Here is a 22291-nt window from a genome sequence, read left to right on the forward strand (position 1 = left end):
TATGCGCTAGACTAGAGGAATACTAAAAGACAAAGGTGCACCAAACAATAACATGCTATTTAACACACTCAAATTTCAATCTGACTTAGAAACCTGACTCAGTGAGCTGAGACTAAAATTGGAGCGACTAAAAAGTTGAATATTTTGTTTATAAGCAAAATCACAACAAAACTATGGTAAACTGACATTGATCTCTGTTCCAAGAACATTCCCAAACCTTGAAGGAAAGAACTAAAAGTTAAAGAAAACTCCAGATGCCCGCTTCTTAAATGTTCTATCAGCAATCTGTCTTCCTCCATACTTCAGGGACTGTTTTGTGCTAACACTGAAGAGGATTTGTCCAAGCCTGTAAAAGCCCTCTTAATTGGAAAGTGTTTTGTCATTAACATATTGCAATAGAATTCATTGGGGAGAACGTCCATCTATACACTGTCCTGAAAAATGCAAAATGCTTTCATAAAAGGTATTTAACACAAGCTAATGGAATATTCAATATGCAGGTAAGCTCCCTGCATTGAAAAAGGATTTACACTGACCCAAACATGAAAGTAACAATGGTGCGCTGTTAGCATTTCTGTGATCGCTACTCTCGCCTATTCTTTGCTCCTTACAAGTTGTGAAGGTTTCTAACAAACTTCCATCCATTTTCTTTTGCTTATCCAGAGCCAGGTTGTGGGGGCAGCTGCCCAAGCAGGGACTCCCAAACTTTCCCCACCCCAGACACTTCCTCCAGCTCCTCTGCTGCAACCTCAAGGCGTTCCTAGGCCAGCAGAGAGTCATCATCCCTCCAGTGTGTCCTGGATCTTCCCCAAGGCCTCTGCAGAGGCTGCACTGATCTGACGGCAATCCTTCCCTCACTTGTGAACAAAACTGCGAGATACTTGAGCTCCTCCACTTGAGGCAGGGACTCTCCACCTACCTTCAGAAGCATTTTATGACCAGTTTGACAACAAGGCCAAGTGCTTGAGAGTGAGCGTCTGGTGTCCGGGACTTTCCCCACATGGCTCGACTGGGCACAGCCCAAAGGAGCGACATACGGCTAGACATAGTCGACCTCACCTCCATGCATAGTTTGGGCTCTGGAACCTAACTCCTCCTAATAAACTAATTTCAGCAAAAAAAAAAATAAAATAAAATAAAAAATTTAGAAATGTAAACGTGAAGAATGAATGTGCAGCCCCCTGAAAAGTAAATAATTTAGCTTGGTGATGTATTAAAAAAAAAAATCAAAAAAAAAAAAAAAAATCAATACTTTAAGTTCTCTATGTAACTTTTCTGGAGGAGTTGCTGCTTGTTACCACAGACACTTATTTCTTTGCCAGCAATGTTCCAGTATTGCATTAAATGCATCTATCTGAGTGAGTGACTACGCAAAGTTACAGACCTGGGGCGTCATTCTATAAAGACTCTGTACACACAAAACAAGGTCAGAGTTGGTATTTATAAAAAAACAACATGAACGTGAAACATTGTGCACCTCCACGCTAAGGCTGGAACTGGTGTGGTACACACTTTTCAGAGACATGGATTAGAGGTGAGGAGAGTTGAGAGGAGCAGTGAGAAGAACAGAGAGGAGCTGTGTGGAAAGCAGAGAGAAGAGCAGAGAGAAGAGCTGTGAGGGAGAGAGCTGGAGAAAGCCATATTTGGTGGAAGTTTGAAAATGTTCATTTTGACTTTATTTGTAAAGAAAATCTAATTGAATGTGAGCATTTACTCTCAAGCTTGTGTGTGTGATACATGCGCAATTTAGGGAATCGTAATTTTACAAAGTCTTGCAGTCATTAGAGTGCATAAGGGTGCACAAAGAAATATCAATATATAAGAATATAATTTGCCTCTTCCGCGTGTTTCAGTTGTTTCAAAAAACACTTATTTCTACATGTTTAGATGAGAGGGTAAGTCATTGTTAAAATGTTGGCCAAGAGAAGCAGAGTTCACTTGTCACTATAAAGGTATCCACGTGCTTGTTCCGTGCGCCTGTGTCCTCTGCTGCAGCATCTCCCAGAGCTCTTCTTTACCCCCGTGTGTCATTATCGGCTCATGTTTAGGCAAATTTCATTCAGAACTCACTTTACATTGCCTTTTATTGTAATATAAATAGGACAATGCAAAAAATAGCAGATTTCTGCTGTGGGTATGATCTATGAAGAGGAAAGTACTTGATGCACTGCGAACAGAGGGTCACAATATTTTTCATGTATGTGAAATTTGGGTTATTTTCATATGTATTGTTTTAAGTATATTTTGATGCAGTCATTCATAAATGAGGCAAGAATGCATCCTTTTTTAAAGCAATAAAAACACAATTTATTAAACAAATAGGTAAGTTTAATGCCATACAGTGATACACTTCAAAGAAATAACATCTCCATGGTGGACCCTCCACTGGAAAAGTTAATTAAACCATAGTGCCCCTTTAATAAATCCATGATAAAATGGTTGGTGAATTAACTTTGGACGCAAAACCATGTAAGTTTATTTACATGGATGAATGAGGCAGACATTAAAGAAAACCGAAACACTTCTTACAAAGACTATAGTTGCTGCTGTTGATTTATGCATTCGTGTGGCGCACTGCAGAAAATGTAAGCCTTGGCTCTGCTCTTTGATATAGATTTTTATTTTAATCACAGATAAACATCAAAAGCAAGCAGGGAAGTAAACCGCTGAGAGCAAACATCCCACACAGCCATGGGATACACTTTGGGTTTGGACACTGGCTAAAAGGGATGTTACAGTTTCATTCTTTTGCTCCAACACCCAAAATGTTTATTATTTTCAACTTTATTCCAGAGGTGGGTAGCACTCATTTACATTTATTTAAGAAACTGAACTTTTGTAGCAGCATACTTTTACTAGTACTTGAGGGTTTTTTTTCAGGTTTTTCAGTTTGTTTGTTTTTTAGTTTTTTGTTTTTTTTTAATTGAAATAACAGTACACTTTTGGTGAATCTTCCCACTGTAAGTAAAAAGAGTGCCAAAAACTATTATAACTATTATATTGACAATAAGAAATTATTTAAACATTCGCTCAACCGAACTGCTCCTTCATACATAATGTAATTATAAATAAAATATACTAAATATACTAAAGTTTATGCAAGATTTTATTTACATTACCTTCAAATTATAAATAAGATGTTACGCCTCAAGAGTCACTGTTTGTTACTTTTACTTAAGTATTTTGATTTGAATCATTTCTTGTACCACTACTTTAACTTCTACTTGAGTAATATTTTGAAGTGACGCTACTCTTATTGAGTACACTTTTTAGCTACTTTACCCACCCCTCTGGTTAACTCCACGCATCATTCGTCTTTTATTTCCAGTACTTTCTTGGACACGTGGGAGGTGGTCTATATTGCGTGGGTGACTGCAGTGATTATGTACTTTGCGCTTATGGTGTACAATTACGGCCAAATCAATTATCTGCAACACACAGTCTGGATTGAGAATGGAGCCGCAAACAAACAGGGCTTTAGTGCTGAATACGACAATGCAGCTCTGGTTCTCCATAAATACAATCTGTCTCCCTCCACAGTGTCTTTATCACAGGGAGGGCTTATGCTGTCTCTTCATTCTCTACACGTTTTAATAGCCATTTGCTTTTATTAAGGTTTTCTTGGGTTGCGACAAAGTAGAAGATACAACTTTAGAAGAAATCTAAAGAATGATAAATAAGGAGGCAATGCAAGGACAAATACAGACGGTGTAAAGTGTTAAGTGCTTCAAGATGAACGTTAAGGAAATGTCAAGTCTGAAACAGTTAAAAGTTCAAGTTTGTCTCTACAGCAGTCAATTATGTATTGCTGGAGAACACTCAAATTTAAGAATGCTACAAAGTATTTTGGAAAAGGCAGTTTATTATTAAGGAATATACCCTATGCAGATGTTTAGCAGAGCCTTCAAGTCTTCTCTAAAATGTTAAAGACAAGGTATTTTTCGACTTTTTGGAGCCTTCTACCATTTTATAAGATTGCTCCTGAAGAGGTTTCAGATGTCATCCATGCTTGTTGGAGTAATATTGCAATCTCTCTTGGGCTCTACTTGAACCCTCGTTGCAGTTATCAGTACAATCCTGTCCAATACTTTACCCATCCTCCCGCATGACAATTTTCCATACATTTACAAAAGCATGACACAAAACAATACACTACAACTTCACAAACTTGATGTGATGTGCAGTAGCTTCATTAGCGAAATGCACACGAATTGTAATGTGATGACACTCTGAAGGGGGAGCAACTTAGCATGAAGAGCAAAAGGAGGAACTCAGAGCATCAAAAACAGAACTGGTTAAATATGTTAATACGTTGTTTCTGGCAAATATGGCATTTTCAAATAGTAAAAGGTAACACAGTGATCTAAATATGTTATGTTGTGTTTGCACTTAATATTCCATTGTAATACCCCCTCTTTAAAGATTTTGTAAGATAAACTTTCTTTACCCTTCAGGGGAAAATTTGCTTTTGGCCCAACAAAGGTGCGAACATACAGTGCATAAGACACAAAAAGAACTACATGCTAATTAGACTAATTGAAATAAAAACAGCAACATTTCCTAAATTGGTCAACCGTATGGTAATCAAATTCACCACACATTTCTTTCATAACGATGAGTATATATAATCATCATCTCTCCTTGCAACTTCTATGTGTTTCAATTACATAACTTAACAACCAAACAGCATCTCAGTGTACATAATTTAAGATGTTGACTTAAGCCTTAGGTTCTAAATCCACACTCACACAGTCCTGGTCTTGTGTAGACAAGCATATAGCCTAATCCCTAGTTTACATGCAGTAATCTGTGGCTCTCAACAGAGGGCACTACACTCCCTGTCCCTTCCAACCCCCTTGCCCCTCTTGCTTGAACATGTATTTAGGATGATACATGTCCCTGGCCACAGTCAGAGAGGCTATCCTGCTTCCTGTGTGTCTTGTTAGCAGCTTCTTCCTCAGTACCATTACCATACGATTTCAACTTACTCAGGCTACTGTGGCTTCATCTTATCCTAAGCTCGAGGGGTTAAATGCAGCGCAGACAGGAGCAAAAAAACAATGAGTGGAAATAGGGTTAGGAGGCCTGCTGTAAAAGCAAGACGTCTCCTGGGATCAGCTCTCTTTGGCAGAGTAAAAGCAAAAATGGCGCCAAAGTATCGTAGCAGGTCTGATGTGGAGAGATGGGTCGGAAAAACGGTTATGCCATTTGTAAGAGGCTTTTGAGGCATCTCTAATTGGCAGGACAAAAAACTACAAGTGGGAAAAAATAAGTTAAGACAATTTTCACCTCTAAGACACATTTCAATCCAATAGTTGTTGCAAATAAAAGGCTCAGTGCTCAAGAGTGAAATTTTCTTTGTTAGGGAATGGAAAATAAAAGTGTGTTTAGAAGCAAAAAGACAGTGTTAAACATGCGTCTGTGTTTGCACCTCTGTGGAGAAATACGAGTGAGAAAAGGTAGCGGCTGTCAGTTTTGGAAACCTGTGGGGGATGGCTTTTCATGTGAAGCAGTGATTTGGTTAGCACTGACAACAATGATGCATCAAAGAGCCCAATGTATTTCGACACAGTGAAGTCTCTCAGACACACAGGTGGGGTGGGAGAATTCGGATGTGAAGATATTGACAAGGTATAAGCCCTCTGGTTCTTAAAACATTTGGGGTTGTTTGAGAGAAAGAAAGTTAGGTTTTTGGTAAGGTTGAGGTGGGGGTCATAAAGAATATAACACATCCTAATAAGACCAAACAATGTCAACACTAAAACCAAATGAACTATCTTAAATTCTGCAATCAACAAAACCAGAAGAGTCTATCAGCATCTGTAAACCATTACATTCAAGCCCAAAGCATGTGTCCTTGTAACTTAGAAAAAGGCTGTGTTTTAGATCACCAGCTTATCGATTGTTGATATATTACCTGATTCTTATTAGATCAGTTATATATTTCATACTAAATTTAGGGTTCTAAGAATTTTCAGGGTTAGGATAAAATGTGTTTTCAAGAGTAGACTTTATCCTGACCCGGACAAAGTCTACTCTTAAAAACACATTTAACGTATGTAAAATACATTTCACAAAGATGTTAGCATGGCATTTATGTGAAACATGTGTATAAATATATTTTATTTCACTGTGTGCCATGTTTACTGTGCCTTTTCACACTTTTTCCCATACTTAGACGTTAGTAAATAACCTTGCGTAAAAATCATCTGCCACAAAGAATGTCAGTGGTATTCTGTACAATTGTGGCCAAATATTACAAAGAATCTCAACATAATAGCCATTATCTAGTTTCTTTATTAGCCTGAATGGCTGTACATAAAACCGCCAATGTGTCTTTTGACAAGACACCTGAATGTGCGATGGTGTTGTTATGAGAGTTTCCATGCACACATTGGCAGCCATGCTTCCCTCAGTTTGTCACAGGGCCGATGATCACATGGTTTTGTCAATCATTAGAGAACCAGGTTTTCTAACCAGATGTTTTTCCACATCAACAGCACTGTCATCAAGTACTAATTCCCCAAATGAAAGCTGAATTGAATTAGCTAGATTGGTCTACAGGTCAATATCACATTATTGCACACTGTAAGCAACAAAGAAAAGCAATCAAGGTCTCCATGGTACAAAGGTAGTTTGTGGAAAAGTGGATTCCCAGGATTCTACAAGTTAATTCAAACAATGTGATGTTTTTGTATGAGAATGATCCAGGTGTAACCCCTGCCACCTAGGGGTACCCTTACCTGATCAGTGCTTATCCCTGATTTGCTCAGCCCCCAACTGGTTGAATGAGAAATATCTTGGGCAGCTCTGTACCTTCCTGCCCCCCCCTTCTATTCCACTCTCACTCTGTGCTGTGCAACTGGCATCTGGACTGGTCAAAAACTGAGCGGCTGCTACTCTGCTTTAAGACCCATTTACGCCTTCTAGATCAATTACACCTCAATGGTGAGTTTTGCCCAAGTCTCATCTTTGCTATTTATTTATTTATTTGATTGGGACAGTGCATGTTAGTGAACAGACATGATTAAACATGAATGTAAACACACCAGATTATAGGCAAAGGCTAATTTCTATCCGCTGTCCCAAGAGCTAGGGTTACAAAAGGGTCAAAATAAAAACTGCACACTACACTCATAGCACGTTACCTTAATTGCACATTACACTTACTGCACAGTTCCTATTACTGCATCATTGAAAAATATTGACCATTTCACTCATTGCACAGTTCCCATAATTGCACATGAATGTAACGTGCGATTAGTTTTTAATTTAGTACAAGTTTCTCTCATATCAACATATTAGTGTTTCATTTCTTTCTATGTTGAAGCTTCACTAATAATGCAAGTACTTTTCTGTTTATAGATTTACCGATCATGGGCCAAAGTAATCAATTAAACATTATGTCTCAACCTACGATATTGTGTCAGCTTTCATCGGCAGTACCGTTATGCTGCTGTGGTCCTTTTTGTTTATGTATTTGACATGTTTAGTAATGGCCTATTTTTTTTTTTCTAATCGCTCAATGCTGGTGGTATTGACGGCTTGTCAATATGTAGTTTTCTTTCGTAAATGTTTTGATTGCAGAAATGTCAATTGTTGTGCAGCAGTAACAGAATCATTTAAGAATGTTTAATGATGAAATGTTATCGGTAACTTTGAACTAAAACCCTACAGGCATTATTTCTAGGTCAGTTTTTCTTTTGGTGTAACTTTTTTGATGTGACTCAGGGTTGTGGTCTTCTTTGATGGCAAGCTAGTAGGACTAACCAATTTTGTTTCTTTTGTGTGCAGTCCTAGGATAATGGACTGTGCATATTTCGTTTCAAGTAAAATTAATTTGTGTTATTTCTGAACTGAGCTAAATCCTAAAAACTCAAAGTCAAAATATTTCAGTGGAACTATTTCTTTTTTAACTGTTATACATTTTTGTTTTTAGTTAAATTTTTCATATATCAACTATATTATTTTGAGGATTTTTACCAAATACATTTCATTTTACTAAAGCCACAACTGTATTTTGTCACTTGCAAACTCTACAAGAAACTCAGTCTCTTCGGTGTGCAGTCCTTTTGCACTGATGATAGCTCAACCAGCTCAAAATTCAATAGTGGTTATAATTGGTGAGTGCTAGCCAGGAGTTTGTTTGTTAATAATGTATGGCTGGAATTCTGAGTATATTGGGTAAATTGTTTCAATCATGAATGTTTTTGAGAAATCTAGGATAAATGCTGCAAAGAGCATTATGGTTTCTGGTGTTACTCGTACTGTAGAAAGTCATGAAATCATTACTTTTCTAAAACAATATGGGTCCTTTGAAAAATGTATCTTTGTTAATGATGCATCAAGTCCATATTTTACAAAAACCTGATCAATTAATTTTCTGACTCTTGTGCAATATCCACTCTTAAACCAATACAGCGGTATAATTACTGCCTAAAGGAAGAACTGAATGTTTAGTTTTGTATACAAACCTTCCCTGTAGAATGCACAAACACACGAAAAAAAAAAAGGCACATCCAGAGCGCACATTCTTGCGGCCACACTGATACTGATAGTGCTACTATTGCAGAGGTGAAGCAGCAAATGAAAAAGCTTCAACAGCAGCTGTCTACCCTTACTCACAACAAAAGTAGGGGCCTGATGGTAAAATACGTCAGCTGCAAGGTGAGGCCAAAGATCAGCCCTCACGACCCGGGCTGGGATTCTGCTTTAAATCTAGGGAGGCTGGGTATATTGTCCAAAACTGTTCCAACTCAGCCAACCCAACTCTAGTTCGACAAAAGAAAAAAGATGTTGCTGCAAAGACCGGAACCATGGGAATAAGGATAAGCACACTGCCCAGTCAAACTAGGGGCAGTCTGAGAAGGGGCGAGCAGAGACTGCCAACCAGTCTCGCAAAATCACAGTCACAAAGTCATCGACTACCATAAGGAGTTGTTGGTGTGTACAAGCCAGATTACTGTTGATGGAATTACTGTAAACTGCCTGTTGGATACAGAGTTGCAAGTTAGCACAGTTTCAAAATCTTTCCACTCATTCCATTTGCCTGACCACAAGATCCAAATCAATCTGCTGAATAAGCTGCTTGAAGTCAAGCTTGAGCTAATGGCCAAGCTGTGCCCTACCTGGGCCATATAGAACTCAACACTGCCTTACCCCCAGCTTCCTACGTCAAACTCAGGGGTAAGACTTCTACACCATTCATTCCCATTGAGACTAATGCCCTTGATCAAGCCTATAATAAGCTCTGCGAGTTGGTTTCAGCCCTGTTCAACATGGTTACATGGTTACCTAGAACGACTGCATAAATTGGCCCAAGATCTGTTGGCCAATGCATTGTCAAGCTGAATGCTAATGAGCCTCAAACAATCCAACAGAGGTCAGTGTTGTTTTGGAAAGTAGAACTATTGTCCACTGCTCACAGGGGAAGAAGTCTGTCATGGCTGAGCACCCAACCTAGTTTCCACTGCCTGGAGATCTGTTGTGAAATATTGTCTGGTCCACTTCAACAGCCATCTGCCATACGGTCATTAAAAAGAAAGTAAGTGTCATCCTGTGCATAGACTACAGGAAACTCAACCTGCAAGATCAAAGATGCCCATGCCTTATTAAAACTTGAAGATATCTTCCCAGCCTTAACTGGATCAAGTGGATTTCCATATTTGATTTGAAGTCTGAATACTACCAAATTGAAATTGAAGAAACAGATAAGTGTAAGATGACTTTCATGTGCCCCCTCGGATTTCGTTTATTCAACTGGATGTCTCAAGGAGTTACAAATGCACATAGCACTTTTCAATGTTTCATGGAGAAATGCGTTAGAGAGATGAGCCTGAAGGAAGCGCTGCTCTTCATTGATGACCTCACTGTTTGCACCAACCCTAGAGGAACATGAAAAGAAGCTCATGAAAGTGCTGCACAGATTAAAAGCGTTTGGATTGAAACTCTTGGTTGAGAAGTGCATGTTCTTCCAGAATTTGATGTGATAATTTTGGCATGTGGTTTCTAAGGACAATGTAGAGACTGATCTAATAATCTCAAAGAACTCTGGAAACTGGTCTGAAGAAACTGGTTGTTTCGTGCGTTCACAGGATATTATCATTGCTTTGTACAAGGCTATTCAATGATAGTCAAGCCTCCCCAGCTCAGAAATGGCTTTGAAACTCTGTAAAGTCCGATTTGTATTTGAATCCAAAGCAGCCATTTGGTTATCATTGGAATGCTTCTTTTCAGCAAGCATTTGATGCCAACTTGCAAAAAACATATACACTGATACCAGCTCAACTGGCTTGGGAGCCATCCTGTATCAGAAGCAGAGAGTACATAACCGAGCAGTGAATCCAGCTACCCAGCTCTCAAATAATTCCTTACATTGAAATGGGCAGTGTCTGTCCTGCAATAATCTGATATCACCCTCATGCCCTCATTTATTCTGTGTACCAATGACACCAGACTCCCTGACAATTTCAGTGCTGACACCCAGTTTGCCTCCACTGTTACAATGCAGAGTCTTCCTGAGATATGCTTGAGAAGGCTGCCCCACTGGTCAATATTGGAACATCATCCATTGTGATGGTGTGCATAAACTTTTTGTCACTGGAACCAGACTGCAGCAAGATAATTAATATTTTGGTCATGACTCATCACCAAAATATGCTATTGTCATTCCTACTCCAAATAAAAAAGACGGTTGCCAAAACCCTCTGAGACCATAATTTCATGCACCATGGTATTCCTGAAAGGATACACACACAGTGATCAAGGGCTTGACTTTGTCTCAAGAATAAAGGAACTGTACAACATAGCAGGCATCCAAAATGTCCACACCTTACCATCCTGGTGGCAACCGAAATGAACATTTCAACAGAACCCTACTCGATATGCATGTCATACTGCATGTCATACAAATCTCATTGGAAAGACTTTGACTTGTGCACCTTAATCTTCTGTGTGTGGTGGCCTTGGTGATCTGATTTAGCAGCTGTTTTAATTATTTGTTCACCAATTACTGTCCAGCTGTGCCACAGAGAGTGTTTTCAGTGCAAAGGTCCCAGTGTCTCCCCCAAACCAAAATGTGTTTTGGTTCTAATCGGCATGCGGACCTCCAGGGAAATCTAACGATATCCCAAGTGAAAAGAAATCTGGTGGCAACAGGAGCTCCATCTGCTGAAATCTGAAAGGTCAGTGCACATTAATAGTGGGCCACATCCCGCTGACTACCTTCAGTTCAGCCAGCACTAACCCCGTGTGCGTGTAATGAGGTCATTTAGCCCGCGTCAGCTACGGGTCATTAGAATATTGTGATTAATAAATTAGAAGCCTGTAGCAGAAAGCACATCATCATAGAGTTAGCTTCCTAGGGGAGGTCTAATGAGTGTCCTGCCTCTGTATAATGCCCGTCTATACTAAGGGGATGGTCTTAAGGGCCTATTGAAATAAACTGAAATTGGCCATTAGAATCTTCTTCCTTGATGTAAACACAACCTGTAAATGGGAAGGTGTGTAATTAAAAGTAAGTGAGTAGGCATTTAAGGTACAAAAGCTGAAAGGATAGATCCCACTGTACAATGTATTCGCATTTTAGAATCTAAACACTTTTCTCAATGGTCTATCTCACGTTTCCTAATATTGTTGTGCGTTATTAATGGTTTGAATTGTGTGTGTGTGTAAGCAATTCTCCCATACATGGAAAGTAATAATTCAAGTAAATAAAACCTGGTAAGCTTCCTAAAAAGTTTGAAATTAATTTGTGCTACAGATTTTTGTCTGCCTGGAATTACTCAAGAGTCATTTTCAAAAAGCAATACGAAATTCAGAGAGTACACATGTTTGAGAGCATTTAAACTATAATAAAAGCATCACATGTAGATCATATTAGGATCATAGGGGACTAAACAAAATGGTTAGCAGGTTTCATTCATACAAAAAGGACATCATGGAGACAGTATGTTTTGCTGTTTGCTAAATTATTTTATCTAAATGATAGCAGCCGTTGGAATAAATTTATTGTGGCTGATCAACTGCAATTTCAATTTGACTATCATTTAGCCCAAAATCAGATCCAGACCTAAATTACAATTGTCATGACAACCATTTTAATTTTAGATGAGAAAATGCTCAATAGAAAATGAAATGCCAAAGGTGGGTCAAATGAAAAACAACCTCCATAAATCCTGGGCATTACAAACACAGTTGGTCATTCCTGTCACTGCTGGTTATAACAATGGTACATCCAATTCAAACCCAGCAATGCTAATTTTGTGGTGCATGGTGAACTGGATGTTTTTCCACCCGGTCAGATCCTCACATCTGAGCCGAACGGGCGTGTTTATAGAGCCATAAAAACTGACACATGACAGACAGATAATGAAAGACATCATAAAACCAAACCATGTCGAGAGGAAGATGAAGCGCAGAATAACTAGTTTAAATACACTGGCAATTTCCCACTGGATCCATCACCCGCTCCACATCACCGTCTGTCCCCTGTCAATGTAGATTACTCTGGCTTTGCTGTGGACTCAAAGAGCAGCGGAGGACGAGGGCAGGGCAAAAATTGTAAAACGTGAAATAAATATTACAGTTCTAGTCCTAAATTGCCTTTTGCTTGGTCTCTTGCTTCCAAATGTTTTAAAAAATGAACCATGTTTTGTTTGTGTTGTCTGTTCCGTAACCTCTAGTTTTTCTCCACGCATTCTCTCCATCCTTCTCTCTAATCCTCCCTCCTTTCCTAACCCGCACCACCTCTCACCACTTTGCCTGTCCATTTTTAAAGCTTTCTCAGAGCTGCACTTTTCCCTCATATTTCACTGAAACCGTGTGTGAAATGAAATGATTTGAGTTCCCTGCATAGAACAGATGTGGCTCCACATGGCAGCCAATCACAACGCGGTGGCACGTTTTGCACAGTACCACTGGAAAAAGACAATCAGTTGTAAAACATTGGCAGGAAAATCAGACTATTTGCAGAGAACAGTGGATATTAGCTTATATCAGAACCAAATCAGATCATGGAGCATATCCAGAAAGTTGGATCCATATAGGTTGGTGTGGCTTTAGTTTTTACCAGTAGTGAATTTTAAATGGTGCATGTAAATAATTAAACCTCTCACACATACTAGAACAACCTGCTAAAAATACACGCAGAAAAAAGTTTTAAATTTTTGCCCTCAGCGCTCTCCTTCTGAAATGCCCTGCTTATCACAGAGCAGCAGGGGGCCTATAAAATGTATGTAAATTGATTTGAGAAGAAATATTACATGCAGAGTGAATGTTTCAGTTGGCTCTTTAAGTGCAAAACGAAAGATGTACAGAGATATACAAGGTCAAATCAAGCACCAAAAGCTTCTTCAGCTCTTACGGGAATGTTTGCATTAAATGTTTCTGCATTGTGTTTACTAAAGACACATTTTTCAGACAGTATGGCTGATCTTGGCTACTAGTGCTACTGGGTTTCTGTGGTCCCGGTTGGTCAGCCTACAGTGCATCAGGTTAAACTACTAACAAAAACATAGTCAACATCATTATATTTAAGATTTTATTGCAAATCTTGCAATTTTTAAAATTTTATTTTACTTCCTGGTTGGACAAGTTGGACAAGCAGCAGATATGACATATGTAGAGGTAATTCCATAATTCTAAACTGTTACCTAGCAACTATAATGTTACAAGGCTCAAAACCTACCTAAATTGCACAATAATTATGATTACACTAATAAAAATAAATTACAACACCTTTATTTTGTTAAATGAAGGTTTGAACAGTTGTGTAAATTTTCCCTGCATTGCATGGAATTTTCAATGATGACATAGGTAGAGGTAATCTGTTTAAAAACTCTGGGCTAGAACATTTCCTCTTCTCCTCTCTCTCTAAACACAAGCAGAGCTCATCTCAAAAGGGCAGTTCAGTTATTGTCTTTCATTGGTCAAATCATTTTATCATTCAACCTGGGGACAACCAAAAGGTTGCCAACTCCATAAGCCTGGCATATGGGTCTGTAAATCTGGTAAGCTTGATGTAGTTTATTTTCAATAAAAGAGGCTCATCTGATCTTGGTTAGTCGGTGCACTTATGAAAGTGCTGAGCTGGTCTCAAAAAGCCTGAGACAAAACCTGAATTCATAAGAAAATGGTAAGCTGGACAAACCCAGTGTTTGGAGCCAGTGTGATACTAGGTTTGACAAATGCTTGGTTGATGGTCTCTGCACACATCCAAAGTACAGCAGCTCATCGTTTTGTCCATGTTGTCTCCTAAACGACCATCAGTGCTCCGTCGAGGGTCATAAGGCTCCTCAGACACTGAATACATCTCCTGCCGGTCAATCACTGTAAAAACACATCCTCTAACCCTCCATTGATTTCTATGAGCTATAGATGGTTAGTCTAATTCTCCTGGGGGCCATGTTGCTCATCCTCTTATCCTGGACAATAAGATCAGCTCACTGGGACTGGATAAGCTGCCTCTTGGAGTTGAGACTTTCTGTTCACTGTTACTCACACCCTGACATGCAAGAGATTCTATTAAAATCTTTAACCGTTAATGTTCAATTCATTATAAACCTTAACCCTATTGTGACGGATGATATCGTCGCCAATAGAGCGCGGTTACAGACTCTAAATTACCGTAACTCCGCAACCAATTGTGCTATCATGTAAATTCAAACGGCATGTCAAAGCAGAGGCATGGGGCTCTTTAAATATTTTACTGTCATTAGGGTAATCTGCTTACGTTGTCCCTCGAAGACGATGAATCAGAGCACAGGTGCCGCGGGGATTTTCCCAGTCAGTTATTCGATGCGTCAAAGGAAAAATATGGATGGATATGTAAAATAGAGGCAGCTGTGTGAAAAAATGCAGTACATGCTGATATTTCCTTTAACATGCCATTTATGGCTAAAAAATAGTCTAGTCGAGCTATACTGGTCTATAATGTCCTCAGTCCTTAAAGGGTTAAGTTTAAGTTTTTGTTGTTGCATTACTGATATTTGTAGGACTGTACTGTGCAGTACATTGACATTTCCAATGCAATATTTCAAATACACTATATAATTAAAGTGAGGAACAGCTTGACAGTGGAGGCTGTGTTCATGTATTTAAGTGCCATGATTATCTCGCACATGACCTGTTTGTCCGGCTGGTTTCAGGCCAGTGACAGCACGCTCAAATCTCTCAGATCCATCTATAATCAGGTATTAAAAGGCACTGGATAAAAAAAAAAAAAAAAAACACTAAGTAAATGCAAAATGCTCTGTAGCAAAAGATGAAGTTTAAATCTGTCAGCTGGACAAATTGTTGTAAGAGTGAAGACGTTTCTTCAGCCGCTTCTTCAGTTTTGGTCAGATTGCTGGTGGCCACTGCCTTACATCCATCTGAAGAGAGGGGCAAACCACACTAAAACTGCCAACATCTATTGTCTCCAGTTTTTGCTGAAACTACCCTGTTCAACCTTTAACGCCCCTGCTATTGTTCTGGGTCTGAGGATGGAGTTATAGATGGGGGAGAGATTAGGTCCCCATTCCTGTTAAAGGAATGATTCTGTTTCCTAACAAAAGGAAAGAGACTCCCCTCTCAAACCATTTCTTTTCTCTGGCTAAGATCTGAACTTCACTGTGTTCAAAGTAGTGTTTAGTGGCTTTGAGATGGACGGCAGACTACAGTCCGGAGGAACTCTCACGCCAGTGTTGATACATACTCTTACGGAGTAGAGGTTTAGTTTCTCTAATGTAATGTTCACTGCACTCTTCACTACACTGAATGGAGTAGACTGCATTGCTTTGTTTATGGCTTGGGGTTTTGTCCGAAGGATGGACCAGTTTTCGTCTTAGAGTGTTTGTGGGTTTGAAAAAGACAGGAATCTCATATTGTTTGAAAATTCTCTAAAGTTTTTCAGACACACCCGCTGTGTAAGGAATAGTAACACCTTTCCTTCTAGGTTCAGATTATTGTTGTCCTGTTTTTTAGCTCTCTTAGATCTATTGAAGCCCCATACTGGATATCCACAAGCAGAGAGGGCTTTCTCAATGTGTTGTTCCTCCTTCACTTTTCCCTCCATGTTTGTGGGCACCACTTGATCTCTGTGTTGTAGTGTGAGGATAACTCCGAGCTTGTGCTGCAGTGGATGGTGTGAACCAAACAGCAGGTATTGGTCAGTGTGTGTGGGCTTCCTGAAGACTTCTACCTGGAGTCGCCGGTCCTCTCCTATTGTTACTGCACAATCTAAGAAGTTCAGTTTGTTCTCCTTGGCCTCTTCCCGTGTGAACCTGATGTTTGGATCCACTGCATTAATATGTGTAGTAAAGGGTTCCAGATCTAGAATTTTGATTCATCCACATATCGATAGCAATGTGTGCGTAGAGTGCCTAGAAATGAGGCCAAAGCATCCTGTTCAAATTGTATACGTTACAATTAGCCATAATAGGAGAAACCAGTGAGCCCATGGCACAGCTGTGGATTTGCCTGTAGAATTTCCCTCTAAACTGGAAATATGTGGTTTTAGACACATTTCCAGCAGTTTGCAGGTTTGGTCCGGTGTTAGCCTTGTTCTCTTTTAGCTTAGTATCCCGTAGTATCCTTAGTAGCCTTCTCTTTGCTGCCTCCACTGCTACTTTTAAGCATATCTTTTTCAACTTGTGCATGCCCTTATTTGTATTTGTATTTATTCAGTGTGTTTTTATGTTGCACTTTATCACCGCAGTAAGTCCCTAGTTTGTGAACCGTGGTGTTCACAGACGATGGCAATAAAAGTCTTCCGATTGTGATCCTGATCCTGATGTGGGGATACAAGTGAAAAGAGAGGTCACATCAAATGAAACCATGGTCTCATCCAAATCAAATTGGAGATGCTTGATTTCGCTCTCCATGCAAAATCAAGCAAAATCTAAGAAATGTATTAAAAATTATTAATAACATAGCTCCACTTCCATTGAAAAAATGTACTTTGGTCTGAACAAACCTTTCTTGTTCAAACCATCAGACAGTGGAACAGCATTGTAATGAAATGTGTATTTTTAATGTGTGTTCACCTGCCCTGAGACTGTAAATGGAAAGTGGCAGTAGCTAAATCTGGTAAAAATTATCTTTTCTTTTGTACAATCAATGAATGTGTAAATGGTCCCTACAAATAAACAACAAGACAACTAAGACATCTCGTAAGTCGTAACACTGAAAGATCATAAAACACAACCAACTAAAATACCATATTTGACATTTTGTAGTCTATCCAAAAAATGTAAATAAAGTTGACAAGACAATACCAACTGTTAGTAAATCATCCGCAGATCCATGACTATAGAATAAGGCCTGTGCTGCGGTGCAGATGCACTGAAAGAAGTGCTCTGGAGCCTGGACTTCATTACTGTTGATTGGCAGCACAGTCACCGGAGACTCTACAGCGGCCATAAACCACAGCATGTTTTCTTAAGGGCTCATTAAATGTATTGTTACACATTCAAGAAAGAGTAAAGAAAGCATTATTGCTGTTGATTATGATTAATAATACAGTCTACAAGATACACATTTAGTAGCATAAGCACTTGAGTAGTGGTATATGGGTGCATCAGTTTTTTTTTTTTAATTTATTGTTTGGAATGCAAAGACTTCAGCTTTCCTCAGGTCACATAACTGTCCTGAACAGTGGGTTAACACAACTGTATGTAGCCTGTGGTTATACAGTAAAGGTACTACAGTCACAAGTGAACCTGGGTTCTTTAACCTGCAGATAGAGAATACAAACAAAGTGGTCTCATCCTCAGTATATGGGCCTCCAAAATTAACTCACTGAGCTGCAGAATCTGCACTAGCACAGACGAATGATTGGCTGCGGTTGCTGGGGTTACGGCAGTAAGGATTCAGATCAGGCAGGGGCCGTTTAGGTTTAAGCCAACTGGATTTCATCATTGAAAGAGGCAACCCAAATGAGAAACTCATGTGAGGCTTATTCTGCTTTCAGATTATTTTGTAATTAAGAATAAATCAGCATTGTGATAGTTATCAATAACAGCTGTATATGAACATGTGATGTTAATGATTTTTTATAGTTTTTTTTTTATAGTTCATTTAACTATTGGCAAACATTTTATCATGGCTTTGTCAAATAAAATTTTGATAGGTATAAGTCACCAAATAAACAATTGGAAAGACACCGGTGACACAATTTGACAATCCTCCAGTTGAATTGCACTTTTTAATTCAAAGTCCAAACAGAAATAATTGCATTTTTTTTTAATAAAACTTTGATGTTACACAGTTAGAAACTAGCCAGTTTCAAATTGTGCAATTTCCCAAATGCACACCATAAAACTATCTCTATAACACCTTCTCTGAAGTATCATGAATTTCAAAAACAGACCTCTAGCAATGACTGGACCTTGGCCACGCTGGTGTAAACAAATGAATGGACTTTTGGCCGGCTCACTTTATTAAACTGGTGTAGCTGGGCAGGGTTAATAAGACTTGTGACCTTGACATGACCTGGGGTAACCTGGGCCCTGATGTGGGCTCCCCAGGCTCATTAATCTGTCAAGTAAAGATACACCCCACCTCCCCTACACACACACCCCACTGCAGCAGGGGGTGTGTGACAGAGGAGAGGTTTCTCATTCTTATTTTCACTATTTGTCCAACACCCACAAATACAACCAAAAACAGTACACACACTTGTTTGCAAAAGATAATATCTGATAAGGATTGGAAACTAACAAGCTGAGGCAATTTATCTGACACTGGTATAGAATCACCATCATGTGATCAGTTGCAGGGGAAACAAATGCATTATCAAACTCTGTTATTCAAAGAAAAGGCAGGTGTTGATGTTAGACAGGTGAGGCGCAAGGTGGCTAAGGTCTCAATATCAGGTTTTGAAAATGAAGTAGTGACCAACAAGTCCTTAAAATTCAAGATTAATTTCTGTTGTTCAGTATAAGAAAATCAAATTCCAAGAAATATTCCTACAGTAACACTATTTAAATTTCAAACTAACTTCTTTTGAAAGTGAAAAACCACATGCCACATGCCTTCAGCCAAATAAGCCAAAGGGAAAACAAGCATGAATCCATGTACTTAGTTGCAGTAGTTTTAAATTCACAAATGCCGTGTAAAAAAGGTTGAAATTAGACATGTTTCTGTTCAAGTAATTTTTCCTGGGTTTATCTGGTTTGTTTATTCTTCAGGAAAGGCCTGTGTGCCAGAAATCCTTTGACAAGTTCTCACGGCAGACTGTAAAAAGAAAATACACCTCAAAGAGCTCCGTGGTGGCATTAACAGAGGCCATAGATTCAGAGTATGATTTATTAGAAGATGAAGTGGATCAGAGGTTCTGAGCTCAGGGTCCCAAGGCCAATAGGACCGCCTTATCAAACACCAGCAGCTTCATGGCCAATCTCCAGCTCCCAACAGCCACAGCTCTGCTCCTGATAAAAGTCTGATCGGAGATCTGCAGAGCTCTGGAGTAACACAAGAGAAGGCTTCATTTAGACCATATCAACTCAAGTCGAAGCTTATTAATTGGCATTTTAAACATGCATCACCAAATGTGGTAGTGGTAAAGCAAGCCAGAATTGTTTCTACAGGGAATGAAAAAGCACAAGAAGCACTCCTCTTGTGCATGTGCATGTATGCCACTCCTGCAAAGCTGTTGATTAGTGTTGCTCTTTTTCGGGTACAACCCTGATTTACATGTATTATTATGGGCCTGTGTGCTATACCGCATACTGTGTACTAAATTATTTTTTTTCTTTTTGACCAATGTAATTGCAAGTCAACTGATAAAGAACCCACTGTGATACTGAAATAATTCCCTTTTGTACAATGAACAAGCAGCTACTATGATCACTTGTAATCATTTCAGCACAGCATAATGACTCAACTTAACCTCGTGCTGTTTTTGAGCTCATTTTATGCTTCAGTGTCCCCGACTGCGTTCCACCTGGGTGGACTGCTGAGCCAAGGCCAGCTTCTTTGTCCCAGAAGGCCTAATCAAAGATGGCTGACTTCACACACGCCACATCAGTGCTAACATGCAGGTCAAGGGGATGGGCGAGGCATCTGTAAATATCTCATGCATGTCTTTAATGCTCAGAGAATGAAATTTGTAGAAGGAAGAAGAGGCCAGTGGTGAGATATGCTATTAATCATTCTCTAGTGATTCAATTAATTCAATTCATTATGGCATTAGTGGATATTTGATTTCCATTAATGGTGACAGGTTTGACAGAATAAGTACGACTTGACATTCGAGTGGTTGGTTTCTTTATTGCAATTTCATGGTCGGATAGAAGGATAGGCAGAGCAGAAACACGCAGAGATTCATATGCCACTCATGCAAATTAAATTATATACGATCAATATTGTGGATCCATCTAATGATTGTGTAGTAGCCTGCCTCAAGCTGCTGTTCAAATCTTTAATAAAAAAAGAAAGAGCATTTGACTGATGAATTAGTACGGCCTGCATGGAAACGCCAGGCAAAATAAGATGTCTAGATGATTGCTTCAAAAGATTACGGTACGTATTCAAATATCTTTCACAGCTAATACAAGGCTACCTTTAGCTTTGATCGGTCAATTGAGGGGAACAGCGATTCAAAAAGTCACTAATGGGACCACCTAGGAGGATAATTGTGTCTGCATCTCTGTCAACACAAAACTGTACTGTAGGACAAGGAAACAACAGAATGGAAAAATGCACCAATTTGAGCATATTTTGGGTAGATTTTCTCTATGGTAAATACATGCCTGTGGACTCTACAGGCCTCATATTCATTCCGATCCCTATGATGAAATGCTTATGAAATTATTTCATACAGCATGAAGAATGTCATTTGCTGCATTAAAGTGCTGTACCTGATTTAAAAAAAAAAAAAATTAAAAAAAAAAAAGTTTATTTTAAATGATTTGCTAAAGTATTCAGCAACCTAAGCATTCAGTGATGCGTTTACAAGTACCTTTCTCAGTTTTCAGAGGCCAAAGCGGAGTTTTGCCATCACGGTAATGCTAACAAATATTAGCATGCTAACAGCACACTTCCTGGATTTTGAGAGATATAGAGCTTTATAAATGGATGCAGATGGCAAGCAGTGGTCTCATTTCTACCAGATGCTTTTACAATATTTCTGTACTGTCTGTAGCAAAACTAAATTTTCCTCAACCACACTTGGCCAAAACTGGGTTTAGCCACTTAAACTGAAGCAGTTCTGCAGAAGCGCCACACATCTCAAACTCACATCAGAGGGTTAAATCTGTCCAATTTGTCAGCTGCTGCACCCTGTTCTGAACCTCTGCTAATTAAACACATTACAACACGAAAACTAATCAAGTGCCACAGTTTTCAAGGCCAGGACTAATGGCAGCCCTCTCTTTAATCTCCCATTCAGTCAAACGCACATAAAGGTGTCTGCTCTCTCCCCCCGTCCGCACACGCAAACACACACACACGCACACAAACAATGAACCGGTGAGCCATTAACAATCATGCATCTTGCTGATGTGTGGCGCCTGCTCCCATTGGAATCGGATGGCGGCTGAAGGGACCTTTGATTTAGCCTTGGTTGTAAATGCGCTCCCAGCCGCTCTGCTTGGTCTGTGCATTGATTGTATGTGTTCATTGCCCGCGTGAGTTAAGCCGGTGCGATGAGCGGGAACAGCACATGGCCCTCTGACCCCTCTTGCGGACAGCGGAGGACTGGCTATTGAGCGGCGTTCTCGTTCAATCTTCACTCATCATTGTTTTGTCAATTACCAGGACTAACTACTCCGTGGCTTTGAGTACGCCGGCTTCAGAGACACTTAAACCCTAAACAATGTGTGCTTATGTGATTATGAGGTGCAGTTACTTAACCAATCTGTAAGCAAAGAACCTATTAAATCAACAAGCTAACCACACTTAAGCAAGCCAGTGAGTTGCACACAATAGCTTTACATTCTAGTCAATGTTTGGGCATGGGAAGGTCTACTTTCTGTGTCATTTTGTTCATCGTAAATAACAATATTGATATAAAATGGCTTAGTGACAAAAATGGGTCCAGTGACTTCCTGTTCAACACTGCAAAAAGCTGCCCTGTCTCTTTATAGTGGCTTTTCACCATATAAAACCAGTTGATTTTCATTCATGCATTTTTATTTTTGAAGAATGTCTACTCAACATTTTTAAAGGCTTTAAAGTCTCAAATATCTTGGCCTCAACCCACGCACATTATGATTTCATGTTGTAATCAACCAATGAACTAAAAACAGCTGAGCTCATTTTACACGTTTCCAAATAAGGCACAGAAAACTATTATTACATTCAGACCGAA

General features: G+C 39.3%; 2 protein-coding genes across 2 annotated transcripts in view; one reads left to right on the forward strand and one right to left on the reverse strand.

Annotated features, from left to right (window-relative positions):
* LOC117379502 (WD40 repeat-containing protein SMU1) overlaps positions 1–17522 on the forward strand; it is a 218067-nt gene extending 200545 nt beyond the window's left edge. Inside the window, exon 3 of the mRNA XM_055225644.1 lies at positions 17503–17522. The gene's annotated coding sequence lies outside the window, so the exon portion shown is untranslated. The remainder of the gene's footprint in view (positions 1–17502) is intronic.
* The window catches only part of si:dkey-112m2.1 (transmembrane protein 132C), a 167379-nt gene that overhangs the window by 52189 nt on the left and 92899 nt on the right, over positions 1–22291 (reverse strand). The gene's annotated exons all lie outside the window — the stretch shown is intronic.

Source organism: Periophthalmus magnuspinnatus, chromosome 12 (assembly GCF_009829125.3).
Source record: "Periophthalmus magnuspinnatus isolate fPerMag1 chromosome 12, fPerMag1.2.pri, whole genome shotgun sequence".
NCBI lineage: Eukaryota > Metazoa > Chordata > Actinopteri > Gobiiformes > Gobiidae > Periophthalmus > Periophthalmus magnuspinnatus.